At 35.3% G+C, this 17,958-nt stretch overlaps 1 pseudogene; it reads left to right on the top strand.

Moving 5' to 3' along the window:
* The first annotated feature begins 909 nt into the window (after positions 1–909).
* Positions 910–9,737, top strand: LOC112662507 (centrin-2-like; annotated as a pseudogene).
* Positions 9,738–17,958: the final 8,221 nt, after the last annotated feature.

Genomic DNA, 17,958 nt, shown 5'->3' with positions numbered 1-17,958 from the left:
TTTTACAACTCCTAGAATCTATGTCATCCTCTAGGAAACACCCTACTCCCTGGTCTCCTTTATGGCAAAACTCCTTGACAGCACTTTTATACTCACTTGCTCATTTCTATATTCACTGTATTTTCCCTATTCTTTCTTGAAAATCTACTCAAATTACCCCTCCACCCCTACATATCCTAAAATCATTCTTCTCAAGGTCAGCAATTACCACATCATTGCTAAATTCAATCATTAATTCTCAAAATTCTTGTTACTTGATTCATCAGCTGCATTTTCCAGGATTAGCAACTTCCCTGGAACACCTTCTTCACTTCACTTTCTGCCCGTTGCACTCTCCCAATTTCCCCCTGACCCCCAGCTCACTCATCTTTTCTGGTTGATGTTCAATCACGGCTTAATCCTCAGACCTCTTCTCCTCTCTATATACATTGTCCATCCTGTTTCATGGCTTAAATATATCACTGATAGTCAACCCCCAAATTTCTATCTACAGACTAGCCCTCTCCTCTCACTTCCTACATCTTCAGATTTGTGCATGTAACTGCCTGTTCCATATCTACACCTGAATGTCTGATGCATATCTCATGATTACCACATCCACCACCAAATTATTTATATTTTCTCAAAGTCTATGTTAATTCAAGTCCCCTGAGAGGCAGATGCCAAGATGGGTGACTATTGTAATACTGATGACATGTAAGACATTTACTTGGGGGTAAAAAAGACCTTTGAAGGATAAACAGGAGTCTAGGGAAGGTGGGAAGAACCTTCAGATCATGATGTAAATCTGGCATCTGTGAAGAGGAAGGATTAGGTAAAAAAAGAGTCTCTGATAACAGGCCAGTTCTGAGAAAATGTCAACCAAGTTGACAGAGAGTCGTGAGAAAAAGTAGTCCATCTCTTTTAGAAATGGCCCTGCACTCAGAAGACAACAGCTCAGCCTGTCAGTCAACCATGTTCCATTCAGGAGGAGATCTTAGCAGTGGATTTTTATGGCCACCAACATCAAGCCCCGGAACTGCTTGGGTCAGTTTCTCCACACATCTTCAGAAGTCGCCCCTCCATGAATACCATGGGTCTCTCTTTCCAAAGGAAAACTTAGAAAAAAAGAGTTGGTGGGTGACTAGAGCATTCATTGCTACAGTTGGTCTCAGAATAGCAGCTAGTAGTCATCCTCTACCTCCTCCACTATCCACAGCATCTCATCACAGCACACTATTTACCCCACTGGACCCTTGCATCCAAAGAGTTATAATGAGAATTCTCATCTGCTTATGCTTCCTTTTTTATCACTATTGTGTACTGAAGTGCACCAAAGTTAGTTATGCTGCACAAAATTTTTATCGCATTCGGGGTGACCGGGTGATGGGCGCTGAGGGGGGCACTCGCCGGGATGAACACTGGGTGTTATGCTATATGTTGGCAAATTGAACTCCAATAAAAAAAAATTAAAAATAAAAATAAATAAAATAAAATAAAATAAAATAAAATAAAATAAAATAATAAAATAAAATAAAATAAAATAAAATAAAATAAAATAAAATAAAATAAATTTAGGACCACACACAAAAAAATTATCACCATGCTACTTAATTTTATATTTCAACAAGGAAATAGTATTAATAAAAGGATATTTCAGGGAGAGATTTCAAAATAATTTAAATCCTCTTTTATTCGTTTCTGACAATCACACTGAATATGATAGTATTTTAATAAAGCACTAGTAATAATCCAATTATTCTGAAAAATACTTTGATGTTTATGTATTAACTCATGTAAAACCATTGAGGTAGATAAGCACATTTAGCTTTCAACATGATACAACTAAATGTGAAGTAACAGGTTAACTTTTGGATTTTCTTTTCCTGTTCTAAGTTGAGTGACATTTCTTCCAATTATATGCCATTTATCATGCCTTCTTTAGAATGTCTACAGTCTAAGTGGCTTTGTAATTAAAGGAAGATAATGGTCATATATAAACTTTCTACATTATTCTATTGTTCAATATGCAAGTTATTTTCAAGGAAATAATAACTAAAAAGTTTTGACAAGTTTGGTGCATGCACGCACACACAGAAAGAGACAAAGGGAAAGAGAGAAATAATAAAAAATTTAGGACAACAAATGAGATTTTCAAATTATGGGTGGTAGATGTTTCTTGGCACGTAGCAATAATCACACTGAATATATAGGTAGAATTTCAATCATCTAAGTAAGAAAACCAAATTTTCCTTAAAAAGTCATTTCAGTTTCTGCACACCAGGACAATTTTCCTGAAACCATGTCTTTATACACATCTTTGCTGTACAGCCAATGTTTTATCTTAAAGTCTATAATTATTATTGTCAACTAATTCTAAATGGTACACGTGAAAATAAAAGACAGTTACAGTTGCTATGGAAACTATACTTTGTAGGAAATTCATTTCAACAAGCCTTGCTCCCAAAGTTAAAAAAGAAAACAAAAAACAAACAAAAGCATTTCATATACAATAGTGCCACCTTGACCACAAGCCATCAGAAAAAGACAGAATAAATGGATGAAAAGATTTTAAAAAAGTACCTCTAGCTGTACTTCTAGCTTCCTTTCTCACATAAGCTAATTATCTTTAAGATTTCATACAAAGAAAAATAACTACTCCCTGCAAAAACTACATTGCATAACAGTGGGATTTCTTTTTTAACTTAAAAGATAGAATATTTAACTTTGTAATCATAAGTTTTAGAAATGTATCATCACTGGACATTTAACAAATTATTTAACTTAGTACTCTTCTATTCTTTTTAAATATTCGATACATTTTTCACACCAACTAATAAAATGTGCTAATAACAAACCAATTTGTTTGATTCCACATCCTCAATGCATGGACAAATAGATCTTATCTTGTCATGTGGCATTCATCATATTATCTTATAATAAATCTTCAGAGAAACTTTGATATTTGATAATTCAAGTAGCAAAATGATCTTTCTCACCCATTTCTAACAGCTATTTTCTAGAACTGTTTTTCAGAGCACAGAACAAGAGTTTTTCTTTTTTTTTTTCTTTAAGATTTTATTTATTAGAGAGAGAGAGATAACAGAGGAAGAGAGAATGGGAGGGAGGAGGGACAAAGGGAAAGAGACAAGCCGACTCCACACTGAGCAGGGAGCCCAAAGCAGGGTTCTATCCCAGGACCTTGTGATCATGACCTGAGCTGAAGGCAGACACTTAATGGACTGAGCTATCCCAGTGCCCCAAAACAAGAGTTTTTCATTTATTTATTTATTTTTTGAGTTCTTCATTTAATTTCATTTGACATCCTTTCAAGGACATTAGATATATGCAGAGGGAGGAACTAATTACCTGGTACTTGCACAAACAGGATAATTTATGATCTAGAAACCAAAAAAAAAAAAAAAAAAGTATTGCGACACAATTTATCCAATCCATATCAGAATGGGCAAGAATATATAACAACAGTCTTTTGCTTCCCTCTTTCAAATTTTGAAGACTGGTAGATTTGTGGATCAAAGAATGTTTTATCAAAGAAAACATACATTTTGGGGTCAGATAAACGTAACTTTTCTAAAATATATACTATACCCATGTTTTATACTTGTGTAGTATTTTTCTGTTATCATTTTAAATCCAAAACAATATCTCTATTAGAAGAAATTACATGACTCTTACTCTTAGATTTGGGAACAACTTTTGTTGTTTTAACGTATAAAATGTGTCATTTTTAAAAAATTTTTTTCAAAGATTTATTTATTTATTTATTCAGAGAGAGAGAGAGAGAGGCAGAGACACAGGCAGGGGGAGAAGCAGGCTCCTTGCAGGGAGCCCGATGTGGGACTTGATCCACTGTCTCCAGGATCACACCCCGGGCTGCAGGCGGCGCTAAACTGCTGCGCCACCAGGGCTGCCTGATTTCTTTAAACTGCATATCAAAAACCATTAATGGATGATGAAATAAACTGAGTTGGGACTACTATTTTTTTAATAAAGTGGATGGACTATGATGGAATGGAAGTAGAATAGAAGAATAGAATGGGATAAGATGGAATATAAAACAACACAGCATAGCATATTGTAAGCACCCCTTACAAGTCCAGAGGAAGAAATAAAAACATCATAAAAAAAAAAAAAAAGCATTGCAGTAGATTGTAAGAAGACTGGGAAGGAGACCTGGGAGGAATGCACTCACTGGAAGCACACATTGGCTGGAAAATGATTAAATTTTATTTCTTGATTTTGTCTATTATAACTGGCACATTAAGATTTCACAATTTAATTTTGTATTACCATAATTTACAGTGGCTTGTGAATCAGGAAAATAATTTTTACCTGCTAGTGGCAAAATCGTGTATTCCAAGGAGATTTTTGTTACAAACTTACTGTGCATTTTTTAAAAGGTTTATGGTAGTATGACAGTCTCTTAGTTGATGGTCAGAGTACTATTTTTTTTCAGAGTACTATTTTAATTAAATTGAAACAAATTGTCCATAAAAAGATTGCTTTATTATGTTAAATATGATAACATGAAAATTATAGGATATGTTTAAGATATAATACTGGGACTTAAAGAGTAAGTAGTGACAATAGTTGAAACAAATTACTCTGTACCTCAGCAAACTTCTATTTCATTTCATTTGAACTTCATGCTTTAAAAAAAAAATTTGATCATGACAAATTTAGAAAATAATTTTATTACATTTACAAACCTCAATAAAAAGAACAGATTACAATATATGAATTTTAATGATGTCCACAAAAGAAAGATTTAAAACTTGGAAATTGAAAAAATAATTGCAAAATACCACAAACTGACTTGTTAATATGTCCCCACATGACTTTCAAAAAAAATTATTCTTTAAAGTATGAATGGAAATCTAAAGTATGATTTTTTAAATGATATATTAGCTGGAAAATTCAAAACTATACAACTTAGTGATAAGATGATATCTAATATTTTTGTCAAAGATTAATTAAACTTCTTATATCACCCTGAAATATATTGATTGTCCCAGGACTTTTCCTGAGATTGTGTTCGAAGACAATTTGCCATGTGTCTCTTGCATTTCTGTATATCTTGCAAACAGAAACACAGATAGTTTTATTCCAGAATATCTTTTCAAGGATGTCTGGATTTCATGAAATGCTGGCAAACAGAGATGGTATCTCCTCTGAGACAAGAGAATTTGTATGATGTCCATATGTCCATGATAATAAAGATAATGCCTTCCTTTCAGCCAGAGGTTGGACATGCTTACTTGAAGCTTTTTAAAAAGATTAATGTTTCTGGGGATCCCTGGGTGGCTCAGCGGTTTGGCGCCTGCCTTCAGGCCAGAGCGTGACTCCAGAGTCCCGGGATCGAGTCCCGCATCGGGCTTCCTACACAGAGCCTGCTTCTCCCTCTACAGGTGCCTCTGCCTCTCTCTCTCTCTCTCTCTGTCTCTCATGAATAAATCAATTAATTAATTAATTAATGTTTTCGAGTTTCTTAAGTGTGACACACACATCTACTGCATGTGCAGCTTTGACCACAGCCACTTTCATGTCACCCCCATGGGATTTGGGAAGCAAGAGAAATATGAAGCTCATGCTACCTCATTTGCCATGAGTAATAAGGTCTTCATCTCTGTCCCAGGAGTCTCCTGGATTTTACTAGGAAAAGGGCAAAATCTCAGACACCTCAAAATTCTTGACAGATTGGGAGCTCAAAAGTGAATTTCACGTTTTTCTAAATGTAAAGCAACTCCAGTTGGCAGATATTTTCTATGTGGTATTTTGGTAATAAAAGTGGTATATTTAACTGGCATTTCAAGCATTCGTTATGGACTAAACTTTTGAGGGAGAAATTAACAATATTGTCAACATATGTGAAGGCTTCCAAAAGTATCATTACTATTATGGCAAACAAGACTCAAAGTCATCAACCCTATCTTCCACATGTTCCCAAAATATGTTGTATCACATTGAAGAGGACCTTAATAATGAAGGAGGTTTGAATGAAATAAAATTGGAAATATATTTACATTTTATTTATCAGTCTCAAACTTTTAATCATTCCTTTATTGAGGAAAATAGAAAAACTTTTAGAAGAAAATTCTATTGACTATTCAAAACTCTGCATAAATAATTGAATTAAACATCACACCTAAAAGGACTAAATTATTACAACTCATTCATTGTTAGAGTTCATTACAATGATTACAATTTCATTCTTTATTTACATTGAAAAGCGATTGTCAGATATTATAGTGATTTTAGATTAAGATTAATTCATTCCTTATACTGTGAAACAGAGAGAAAATTATTATTATTCACTACTTACTTGACTCAGAATTTTCATCCTTGATGAAGATGGAGAAATGGAAGGAAAAAACTCAACGAGGCATATACAGTGTACATGACTTTATCTTTGTGTATTATGGACAGCCAGACATATTTATCATGTTAAGTTAATTATTTTCTAATTTATAGAAAGTTGATTGTTTCAGAATATTTCTTATGCTCTAATAGATATTGATAAAATGATATTTGATATGAAAATGGTTTTGCAGAAAAGGCAAATTTTATCTTACATGTATATGTATACATATATGGCAGTGGAATGGTTACTGGGTCACTATATAAAATGTATTTCTTACTGCAGTGTCTTTAGTATTTGAAAACAGTAATATAAAGAAACTATTGGTCAAGGTTCTCCAGAGACATAGAATCAATAAGATATATATGTGTTTGTGTGTGTGCATATATATTTGTGTATATATATATATGACATGTATATATCTGTGTATATATATTCAATATGTCATATATGTATGTATGTATGTATGAATTATAATATGGACTTTGCTCCAATGTGATTATGAAGGCTAAGTCCCAAAATCTGTAGTTGACAATTCAGAGACCTAGGAGAGCTGATGGTATAGCTCCAGGCTGAACGCCAACAGGCTCAAGACACAAAAAGAACAATGTCTCTTTCCAAAAGCAGGATAAAACTAATGTCTCAGTTCAGAGAAGAGTTCCCCTCAGTCTTTTTGTTCTATTCAAGACTTCAACAGATTAGATAAGGTCCATCCATATTAGAGAGGGCAATCTTTACTCAGGCTACTAGTTTAAAATATTAACCTTATCCAGAACCACTCTCACAGACACACTCAGAATAATTTTGGTTAAATATCTGCATTCCCCATAGCCTCATCAAGTTGACACATAAAATTAACCATCATACCATGTAAACAAGTGAAGAAACCAGAGTACTTAGATGCACAAAAATTTATCCAAGGCTATACCATAAGGGAAGGACCCAAAAGGTACCCCTTGGTTTACTTCACTTTAAATCATTATTTCTTCTCTTTCATCATTCTGCATTAGAGCCAAATAGAATTGGGTGTTTCTCAGTATTATAGTTAGGGGAAGCATAAGGTAATGTCACAAAGAAAACATTCTTCCTAAAAAAATATGCTCCTGAATCTCATAGTAATTACTTCTGCAGTTACTAAAGAAAACTACAACTCACATAAATTGTAAACCAGCAAGGATGTTCTTTCTCTAGAGCTATGATAAAAATCTAGAAATATAATTAGACATAGCCTACCTATGTCCCTACCCCCACATACCATAATGTTGCTATCATTTTCCCTAATCTAGCCTTTGAGGTTAAGCTATACTGAGCATGGATAGGAACTACTTAAGATTGAAAAACAAAGAACACAAGAGCTATTAGCACTGAAAAAAATATATACTATAATGGGTATCTAAGTCACTGTGACTCAGATTTGTCTGATTTATAAATCATTCAATTATTTTTCATCTTCAACACTAGGACAGACAAGGGTTTTCCAAAGAAATAGAACCAATAAAGAGAGAATGAGAGAGAGAGAGAGAAAGAATGTGTGTGTGTGTGTGTGTGTGTGTGTGTGTGTGTGTGTGCAGAGAGAGATTTCAAGTCATTGACTCACACTATTATGGAGACTCACAAGTTCAAAATCTGCAGTGCAGTGTGCCATCAGACTGGAGGCTCAAGGGAGAGCTTCAATTCTCTCTTCTTCTTCTCTCTTCTTCTCTGCATACTATGAAGAAGATGGGAGAAAAGGTGCTGACATAAGTAAATTTGGAAATGAATGGGTTCTGAGACTAAAGGCAGAACGAATTGCACATGAGGGCTGCAATCTAGTGGACAAACCTGTTCCCCATGGGGGATTCCTAATTTTAGGCATTCATAATTTTAATGCTGCTATACACTTATATTAGACTAGGACAAGTAAATAAATAGATGGCAGGTGACGCAGCTGGGTTACTCATTGTTGGAATGGAACTTTACAGGTAAAGTAAGGAGCAGGGGCTAGAATGATCCATGTGATATTGATTAGTCTTAGACATATCAGTAGGAGCCCATGTTTAGCTGAATAAAGTATAGCAATATTTTTATATTTGTATACATAAATGGGTTAGCAAATACACATATACTTCTTTGCTCAGTCAGCTGGCAGAGCTAAAAGAAACAAGGCTCCAACAGCAGAGAACACACCTAGCAGACTATTTCTACTACCATTCTCCAATAAAAAGAACCATGGGTCATTAGAAAAATCATTGATTCTAGGCCTGAGGCAGGAAATACACAAGATGAACCCAGAGCACTTTACAATGCCAGAAAGGATGAAAGTAGAAAAAAAAAAAACAAGTACGTGTTGTGGGTCTATGTCAGAAGGGCACAGAAGTCAACTATAAGAGCTTCCAGTGACCAAAGTTTGAGTAATCTGAGCAACAGTAAATCAAGTAGCATTATATTATAACCCACAGTATAAAATAAACATTTATGGGTTCATACTGATATAAAATAAATGATTATATAAATGAATAAATGAGAAAGAAGAGACAAATATTCCATGCAGAAAAATTCCAAATAATGTATGTAGCTATTCTGTCCTAAAGAACAAGGGATAGAGTTGCCATAACAAAGGGCAGTGGAGTCCATCAGCAAAGGCCTCTAACTTTAAGAAGACAAGCATGGCATCATCTAACCATCGACAAAGGAAAGGATGAGTTCTAAGCTGGAGCTGACAGAAGAACAGAAACAGGAAACCCAAGAAGCTTTTGATCTCTTTGATGCTGATGGAATTGGGACCATAGATGTTAAGGAACTTAAAATGGCAATGAGGGCACTGGGCTTGGAACCCCAGAAAGAAGAGATCAAGAAAATGATGAGAGGTCACCTGGGTGACTCAGTGGTTGAGCCTCTGCCTTTGGCTCAGGTCATGATCCTGGGGTCCTGGGATCAAGTCCCACATCGGGCTGACTGCAGGGAGCCTGCTTCTCCCTCTGCCTATGTCTCTGCCTCTCTCTCTCTCTCTCTCTCTCTCTCTATCTCTCATGAATAAAAAAAACATTTTTTTTAAAAAAGAAAGAAAATGATAAGTGAAATCGATAGGGAATGGACAGGAAAAATGAACTTTAGTGACTTTTTGACTGTGATGACTCAGAAAATATCTGAGAAAGATACCAAAGAAGAAATTCTGAAAACTTTTAAGCTCTTCAATGATGATGAAACTGGGAAGATAAGATTCAAAAATCTAAAGCATGTGGCCAAGGAGTCGAGTGAGAACCTCACTGATGAGAAGCTGCAGAAAATGATCGATGAAGCTGATCGCCATGGAGATAGAGAAGTCAATGAGAAGTTCCTGCACGTCATGAATAAGACCAGTCTTTACTTAGATCAGCCTCTTCTTTTCATAATTGTGTGAAACCTGGGTTCTGAGTACATGAACTATTTTCTCCTACTGACCTCCCTGTATAACTTTAGTAACAATCTTGAATCTCTTTCAGGTATTTGAAAGTGTTCTCGGACATTAAGTTCTTTGTAAGGTGACTTGCAGATTGCTTTAATTCCCCAAAGCAAAATGAGAGCACATTAGGGTGGTGGGAAGGGTCTTAAAGCTTTCACCCACCTGCATTTCTTTCTTGTATCACTTCACTCTTGTCATATATTTCCACGTTTATGCCACCACAAAACAACTTCTTAGATAAGCACATGTTGTACCCATGCCATCAGAAGCAGGGGACATCTTTATGTTTCTAGTTCTAACCAACACCTGAGTGCAGCTTTCTCATTTATAAAACCCAGTGAACTTACTCACTTGTGTTCGGATGTGTGTTTGTAGTATTTGTTTTATCTTAAAAATAAAGTTTTTCTTATTTAAAAAAAAGAACAAGTGGTATAGCTCCACACTCATTAAGTGTTAGCTAGGCATAGAGATAGATGTTCTTGGAAAGATTACAGCATGGACAAGGGGAGACAAAAGATTTACAGTGGAAAAATTTGACAAACACATCCATTAAGTGTCAACATCAATAATCACAAATCCTATTGATAGTTTGTACCCTTGATATGATGTGATGAAAATGAAACTTTACTTCTATGATCTGCCTCCCTCATAACCCCTGCCCAATCATGAGAATAATATCAGGCAAATTGAAAGAGAAGAGCACCCTGCAATATCCCTGACCAACCCTCAAAATGCTCAAGGACATCAAAAACAAGGGAAAATATGAGAAACCCTCACAGCCAGGCAGAGCCAAAAGAGACATAATGATTATGTCTCTCTTTTTTTTTTTTTTTTGGACCCTCAACTTTATGGTCAACTAATATTAGATAAAGGAGGAAAGACTATCCACTGGAAGAAAGACAGTCTCTTCAATAAATGGTGCTGGGAAAATTGGACATCCACATGCAGAAGAATGAAACTAGACCACTCTCTTGCACCATACACAGAGATAAACTCAAAATGGATGAAAGATCTAAATGATTATTGTCTCTTTTACATCACTAATGTAATGTGGTATCCTGAATGCAATCCTGGAACACAAAAGGGTAGTAGATAAAAACTGAAGACAAATGAGTAAACTATGAACTCTGGTTAATAATATGGCGTTGATATGGGTTCATGAAGAGTAACCATGTGCCATAGTAAAGCAAGACGTTGATAATCAGAGAAATTTGGTAAGGCTGCATGTGAGCACTCTTTACACTATATTCTTCATTTTCTGTAAATCACAAACTGCTCTTAAAAAGGAAGTTTATGGGACTCCTGTGTGGCTCAGTAGTTGAACATCTGCCTTTGGCTCAGGGCGTGATCCCAGATTCCCAGGATTGAGTCCCGCATCAGGATCCTTGGATGGAGCCTGCTTCTCCTCCCCCTGTGTCTCTGCCTCTCTATCTGTGTCTCTCATGAATAAATAAATAAAATCTTTTTTAAAAAGGAAGTTTATTCTCAAAATGAAGTGATTTGAAATATATGTCCATTTGTTTCTGTCTTTAACAATATCTTGCATCAAAATATATATTATTTCTCTTCTATAGAATAAAGAAATTGAGTCATGCAAAGGAGATATACATGATTCACTGAAAGTCTCAGGTTACTTCTCTAAATAATTCACTTGATACTTAAGGTGATCAAGATATGAATAATGCTTAATAATGCAGTCTTTTAAATTGCAGAGATGGGAAAGTCACAATTTCAATGAAATATAGGGGTTATCTAAAATTTCCTTCCGAATTACATTTTAATTATTAAAAATAAAATGCTCATTTAAAATTTTAATCAAATTCTATATCCACACTGCATGTAATCATTTGATTCTAGATGGATTTCCTCTTTCAGGCTTACTTGGTCTGTCCTTATATCAGTATAATTACAAAGGGCACTCGTTACTTCTTTGCTTGTATTAAAAGAGATGTATCTCCAAAGAAGCTCACAAAACTGTTACATGGATAAATGTAGATCAGTTTCATTTGGTCTTTATATTTAAGAAAATATTCTTATTGTGTTGTTTATTCAACAACACTGTAATCCTCCTGATCAAGATCAATAAAAGTTCTCATCTATTTTCCTTCAGAGGAAGATTGGAGTTTCGTCATCTCATTGCACAAAATTGATGAATTAACATGTGGTTCTGTAAAAAGCACTTGCTTACCTGAAAGACAATTCTCTTTCGGAACCTCCCTTTTTCGCTGCTTCTTTCCATGTCATTCTGTCAAAGATTAGGTTTTATTTTCTAGGCAAGATGGAAATTCTAAAATGCCATACAAATACAATGTATTATCATTATATCATTAGTATTCTCTTTTTTCATTTCTTATTTATTTTTTAAAGATTTTATTTATTTATTTATTCATGAGAGACACAGGGAGAGGGAGAGAAGCAGAGACGGAGGTAGAGGGAGAAGCAGGCTCCACGCAAGGAGCCCAATGTGGGATTCGATCCCAGGACTCCAGGATCATGCCCTGGCCAAAGGCAGGCGCTAAACCGCTGAGCCACCCAGGTATCCCTCACTTCGTATTTAAATAAATGTTTGTTTCTATCTATGTAATCTACCAGACTGGGGCTACCACACAGAGGCATTTGGAGGAAAACAAAAGAACAAACAAATATCTGTACAGGATTTTTAATCATTTCCTTTTTAGTGCTTTTATTTTTGTTGTTGCTGTTTGTTTTTTTCCTTTTCCACTCTTTTCCTCCTGATTTTAGCTTTTCCCTTTACTGATGCCATCATCCTCCTTGGGAGCCCCGGACATTATAAGCAAAAACAAATTCTGCACAGACCTACACCCTGGGACACCCCTCAAAGTATTCTTACTTTGGATAAACCTGCCTAATCTGAAGTTAATATTTTCTTTTTTTTTAATTTTTTTTATTTATTTATGATAGTCACAGAGAGAGAGAGAGAGAGAGAGAGAGAGAGGCAGAGAGAGAGGCAGAGACACAGGCAGAGGGAGAAGCAGGCTCCATGCACCGGGAGCCCGACGTGGGATTCGATCCCGGGTCTCCAGGATCGTGCCCTGGGCCAAAGGCAGGCGCCAAACCACTGCGCCACCCAGGGATCCCCCTAAGTTAATATTTTCTAAAGAGAGCAAAGGCTAGTCAGGAATAACTAGATCTTCACACCAATGGAGTGACCAATATGCAACTTGCATGATTAATATAACAGATCTAATATATATAAGTAATAAATCATAGCATGCAGATATAGCTAGTGTTTAATTCTATCATTATCTAGAAAGAGAACCCTTAGCATTTGCAATTGCCCACTGCCGGAGCCCTTGGATTCCACAGGTACCTAAATATAACAGTGGATGACAAGGCAGTAACACAGATGGAACCTAGGTGCTTCAACGATCTTGTGCCACAGAGCCATCTAGCCACCTTGCTGGACCTACCTCCCTATTGTTATAACAGAGCAAAATAAGTTTATCTCTCACTTGAGCTTCAGTGCCTACTGGTTATATTCCTACCTAATAAAGAAATCTGTACCTAGAAATGGGATAAAACAGTAACAAAACCTAGGATAGGAAGCATGAGTCAGAATTGGACAACACATAGTGAGAAACAGGAGGGAGACCTGGCAAATCTGATCACGCCATGGCAGACCATTTGGTAAAATGGTTATTTGGAAAGCTGGTAATGTTATTTCCTGCATCTCTAGATCTAGGGAAAGTTATTAGAAAATTTCAGAGAACTTTTTTATGTTGGCTACTTACTGTTGCTTTTTGCAAGGCACGGAGGAATGGGATGAAACTAAGCAAGACTTAAGGAGTCTGCAAGCAGAGATGGACCAGCCCTGCTCTGAGGCACTTTCTGACCACTAACCACAGTAAGATATTGACAGAGTCCAGTAAGCAAGGGCTTTAGAAGATTGGACAAGGCAGCAGCATCTGTAGCTTAAATAGATGAAGATAAGGCTTCATGGTGACCTTTCTTTATTATCTCACTTTTAGAGTTCTCTGTCAGTGAAAGCAAAGCTTTTAACTAACTAATGCTAAGTTTTTTCAGCTCAACTGCTGAAAGAATGAAGGGCCAAGGACAGAGATCAGGAAATGAAGAGATTCTCCAGTAAATTGACAAGATCCTTGGCTATGGAAACTTTTTCACATAACTCACAAGACCAAACAGACTGGATGTTCTAAGTTTTTAAGAAAATTGTATGGTAAATGAATTCACAAGCCTGGCTTGCAAAAGCAAATAATTACTTTAAAGCAATCCCAGATTCTAATCCTTGCAGAAAGGAATTTCTAAGACGTTCCTAAATTTTCTCTGATGAGTATATCATAATTCTATCGTCAAGCAATAGAATAAAAAGGATTTTCTTGTGTTTAATTGTGTAAATATGAAAATTCAAAAATCATTGATGTTTGTAAGCATTATTTATAGTAAATAGTAATTCTTGAAGGCTTGGCTTCATAAAGCCAGGAAGCAGATATTCTGCAAGAAGCACAGTCTATAAGAAACAATGCATATGAACAACCAAGTATATAAAATATAATAATGTTTATAATAATGTTCCAGGAAAAGTATGTGCAAAATGGTATGAGAGTATTCTAAGTGAAGAAGTTAAAGGGAAGAGTTAAAAAAAAAAAAGAAAGAAAAAAATCAAGAAAATCGGGAAAAATGTGTATATAATAGGAAAAAAATAAAGATAGAAACTGAGATGAGATTATAAAGAATCTGGCATGTCTTGGACTCTGAAGTCTGGGTTTTACCTTTTAAGCCAATGTGTCCCACTGATCAATCAACATCCCACGGATGATTCATAGAAAATTTCATGAGGAGTGTGACAGTATTGTCATTTTAATGATTTTTTATTTTATTGGATATTATAAAAATATGACCAGCACATAAATGCTGTACTTTTGTGACTACTATTATTTAGGATGGTATTAATCTGGCTACTGCTATTGTAACCCACCTTATGCAGAAGTAAAGGTTGTGTTCACACAAACATAGAAATGTTTCACACTTTCAGTGGTTAAGCCATCCATCATAACCAGTTGGAAATCATTACTTAGGTGATCAGTTACTAGAATGTGAAGTATTAGTTTCTATATAAATGGCCAATTTAAAATTTCCAGACACTGACTGCAATTGGACAAGGAAATTTTAAATTCTGACAAGGGTTATGGCAATTAAGTAGACAATATGGAAAAGAAAAAAACCAAAATTGCTTACCATCTGTCAAAATAAATGGACCCTGTGTATAGATTAATCCAAAAGTCCAGAAACATAAAAAGGAAAATAGTCAATCATTCAACTGGATGACACATTTAAATGACCCAGCTCTCAAAATCAATGCAAGAAATTTGTAAAAGGGTGGCAAAGGAGGAGAAGTTATCTGAGAGCAGCCTTGGATTTTAAATACCAAAAGTTCAATCTTCAATGGAAAGGTTCTATGTCAAAAATTCATGTGGAATGGAAATAGGAGCAAGGTCCCTATAAGGATGAAAGCCTGCCATCATGCAGGAAAACACTCTTACACATGACTGAACTCTCCATACAGTGGGGAGACATATCTTAGCCATAATTCATTCAACTCAAATGTTTTGCTCATTTTTTTCAGTATTTACTGCCTTTCTGAGATCTTACCCTCCCAATAAAACTATTTATATTTGGACTATACTAAAAAATCAAACTGAGAAGTTCCTGTTGCAACTATGCTCTCCGATATGTGAAAGCTTACAAATCTTTCAGCCTTAAGGGAATAAAGCCATATCATTTTAAGAATATGCAAATCCAAGTGAATGTCAGGGGGAAAATAGAATCCTCTTTTCCAAATCTAATCTTTGAAGACTACAGATTTAAATACATCTTTAATTTACTATTCCAATAATGTGAGGTAATAGAATTATATGTAATTGAATGTTCTCTGTATTCATGAAAATTAAGTGATGTCTTAAAATAGTTATTTTTAATTTGAAATCTATTTATGCTGCTAGAAAACCTCTACTGGATTTCTGGATGGAAATGAACATATGAGACCATCACCACAGCAACCAAACCTGTAAATAATATTGTGCTAGTCACAAGGAGTACAATATATGCTGTTTCTAATATTTCCACCTTTACCTCTTATCATCACTAATTTATGTGCAATCTAACTCTAAATTTCGCATGTGAAAATTGTCCTATTCAAATTAAAAATTACATAGAAGTCCTAATCTTTTTCAAATGTAGATTCAAATTTATTCCATAAGACGCTAAGTAGTGACCTTTGCTGATTAATCATAGTTATTAATATAATACTTTATTTTTTTAAAGATTTATTTATTTATTTATTTATTCAGAGAGAGAGAGGCAGAGACACAGGCCGAGAGAGAAGCAGGCTCCATGCAGGGAGCCCGACATGGGACTTGAACCCGGGTCTCCAGGATCACACCCCAGGCCGCAGGCAGCACTAAACCGCTGTGCCACCAGGGCTACCCAATATAATACTTTATTGAGATGCAGCTTGGTGCCTTGAAAAGTAACAGTCTTTGGAGTTAAGATAAATCTGGAAACTAATCACAGTTCTGCCATGATGGCATTTTTCCTCCTCTGAAAATATGAATAAAAGTATAATCGTTATGAAGAGTAGGGATAATATATACAAAAAGAAGGGTACATATTGAATACTTAGTACACAATATATTTCATTATATTGATAGAAAAATAAGTATGCAGTAGTTTTTAAAGTACATGAAGCAACTTCATCGACTATTATGATTCTGTTACATTATTCTCATGTATAATTTTTAAGTTTGGGACCAAAAATTGATCTTTCCTACTTTCTTTTTAAACTTTTTTTCCTAGAAAATAAGAACCACTGTCCCACTTTAATTCATCCCTGTGGAGCAGTCAGTCACAAGTACTGTCTCACCATGGGAACATAGTTCAGGCTCAGCCTATCAAGGTCCTCCTCTCTCAGACCTCACACTGTATCACTGTGGATATATGAATCAAGCCCAGCAGTCAGTACCTGAAAAGATCATCTCTCAGTGGAGTTGCCAATGATAAAGGATCTGAGTCTGGCACTATTTTAGGCCATCTCATCCACCTGCAAGAGTGAGCCTATGCATAAAATAAAACTGAGCATGAGCTAGCAAAGTGATGGAGATAAATGTGGTACATAGGATATTTGAGGTCTATAATCCAGATTTTTCAATTATATTAACCAATAAAGGCCTCTTTGCTTATGTTCATTTGAGTTGAATTTCTGTCATTCACAATAGGACATGATGGTTCTTTCAAAAAGCTTTGTTACCAGTTGACATAGATTTACAGTCAACTTGGAATTAATGTTTACATATGATGTGAAGTAGGGTAGGTCAGAGTGATGACTTTATTTTTTACAAAATATACAACAGTTCAAAACATTATTAAAAAGACTCCAGGGGCACCTGGATGGCTCAGTCGGTAAAGCATCTGATGGGCTCAGGTCATGAACCCAGTGTCCTGGGATCAAGTCCCGTGTGGGGCTCCCTGCTCAATGGGAAGCCTGCTTCTCCCCTTCCCTCTGCCCCCAATTCATGCTTGCTCTCTCTCTCTCTCTCAAATAAACAAATAAAAACTTAAAAAAAAATACTCCATTTCTCTGATTTCTGTTGAGTTTACCGTGTTCATAAGAACATGAGTTGGTTTCTTTGCTCCCTTCTCTGATCTCTAGGTCTAATTTGCCCATCTTCTGTCAATACCACCCTGCCTTAGTTATAGTAGGTTTATAGTAATTCTTGATACCAACTAGAGAAAGTCTTTTCATTTGTTGTTCCTTAGGATTACCTAGACCATTCTTAACATTTTGCATATTCATATACATTTTGGGATTGTTTTGTCAATCCATTATTTTAACTTCTGGAATGTAATGAGCATCACATTGAATTAATTTATCAATTTGGAAGAGTATCTTTAAAATAATGAGTTTTCCAAGCCATGCACGAGCTCTCCACTTATTTGGATCTTTTGACATCTATCAATTGTATTTTATTGTATTTTATAAAGAAGACTTATGTTAAATTTATTCTTGGGTATTTTATGTTCCTGAGGCATTTTATAAATGCTGTTTATTTTTGTATGTTGCTTTTCTGTCCAGAAATCTTGTTAAATTCACTCAATAATTATATATTTTTTTATTATCCATATACCTAATCATATTACCTAT

The sequence above is a fragment of the Canis lupus genome, chromosome 13 (assembly GCF_003254725.2).
Source record: "Canis lupus dingo isolate Sandy chromosome 13, ASM325472v2, whole genome shotgun sequence".
In the NCBI taxonomy this organism is placed as follows: domain Eukaryota; kingdom Metazoa; phylum Chordata; class Mammalia; order Carnivora; family Canidae; genus Canis; species Canis lupus.
The sequence above is the reverse complement of the archived record's forward strand: the minus strand, read 5'-3'. Positions and strand labels throughout refer to the sequence as shown.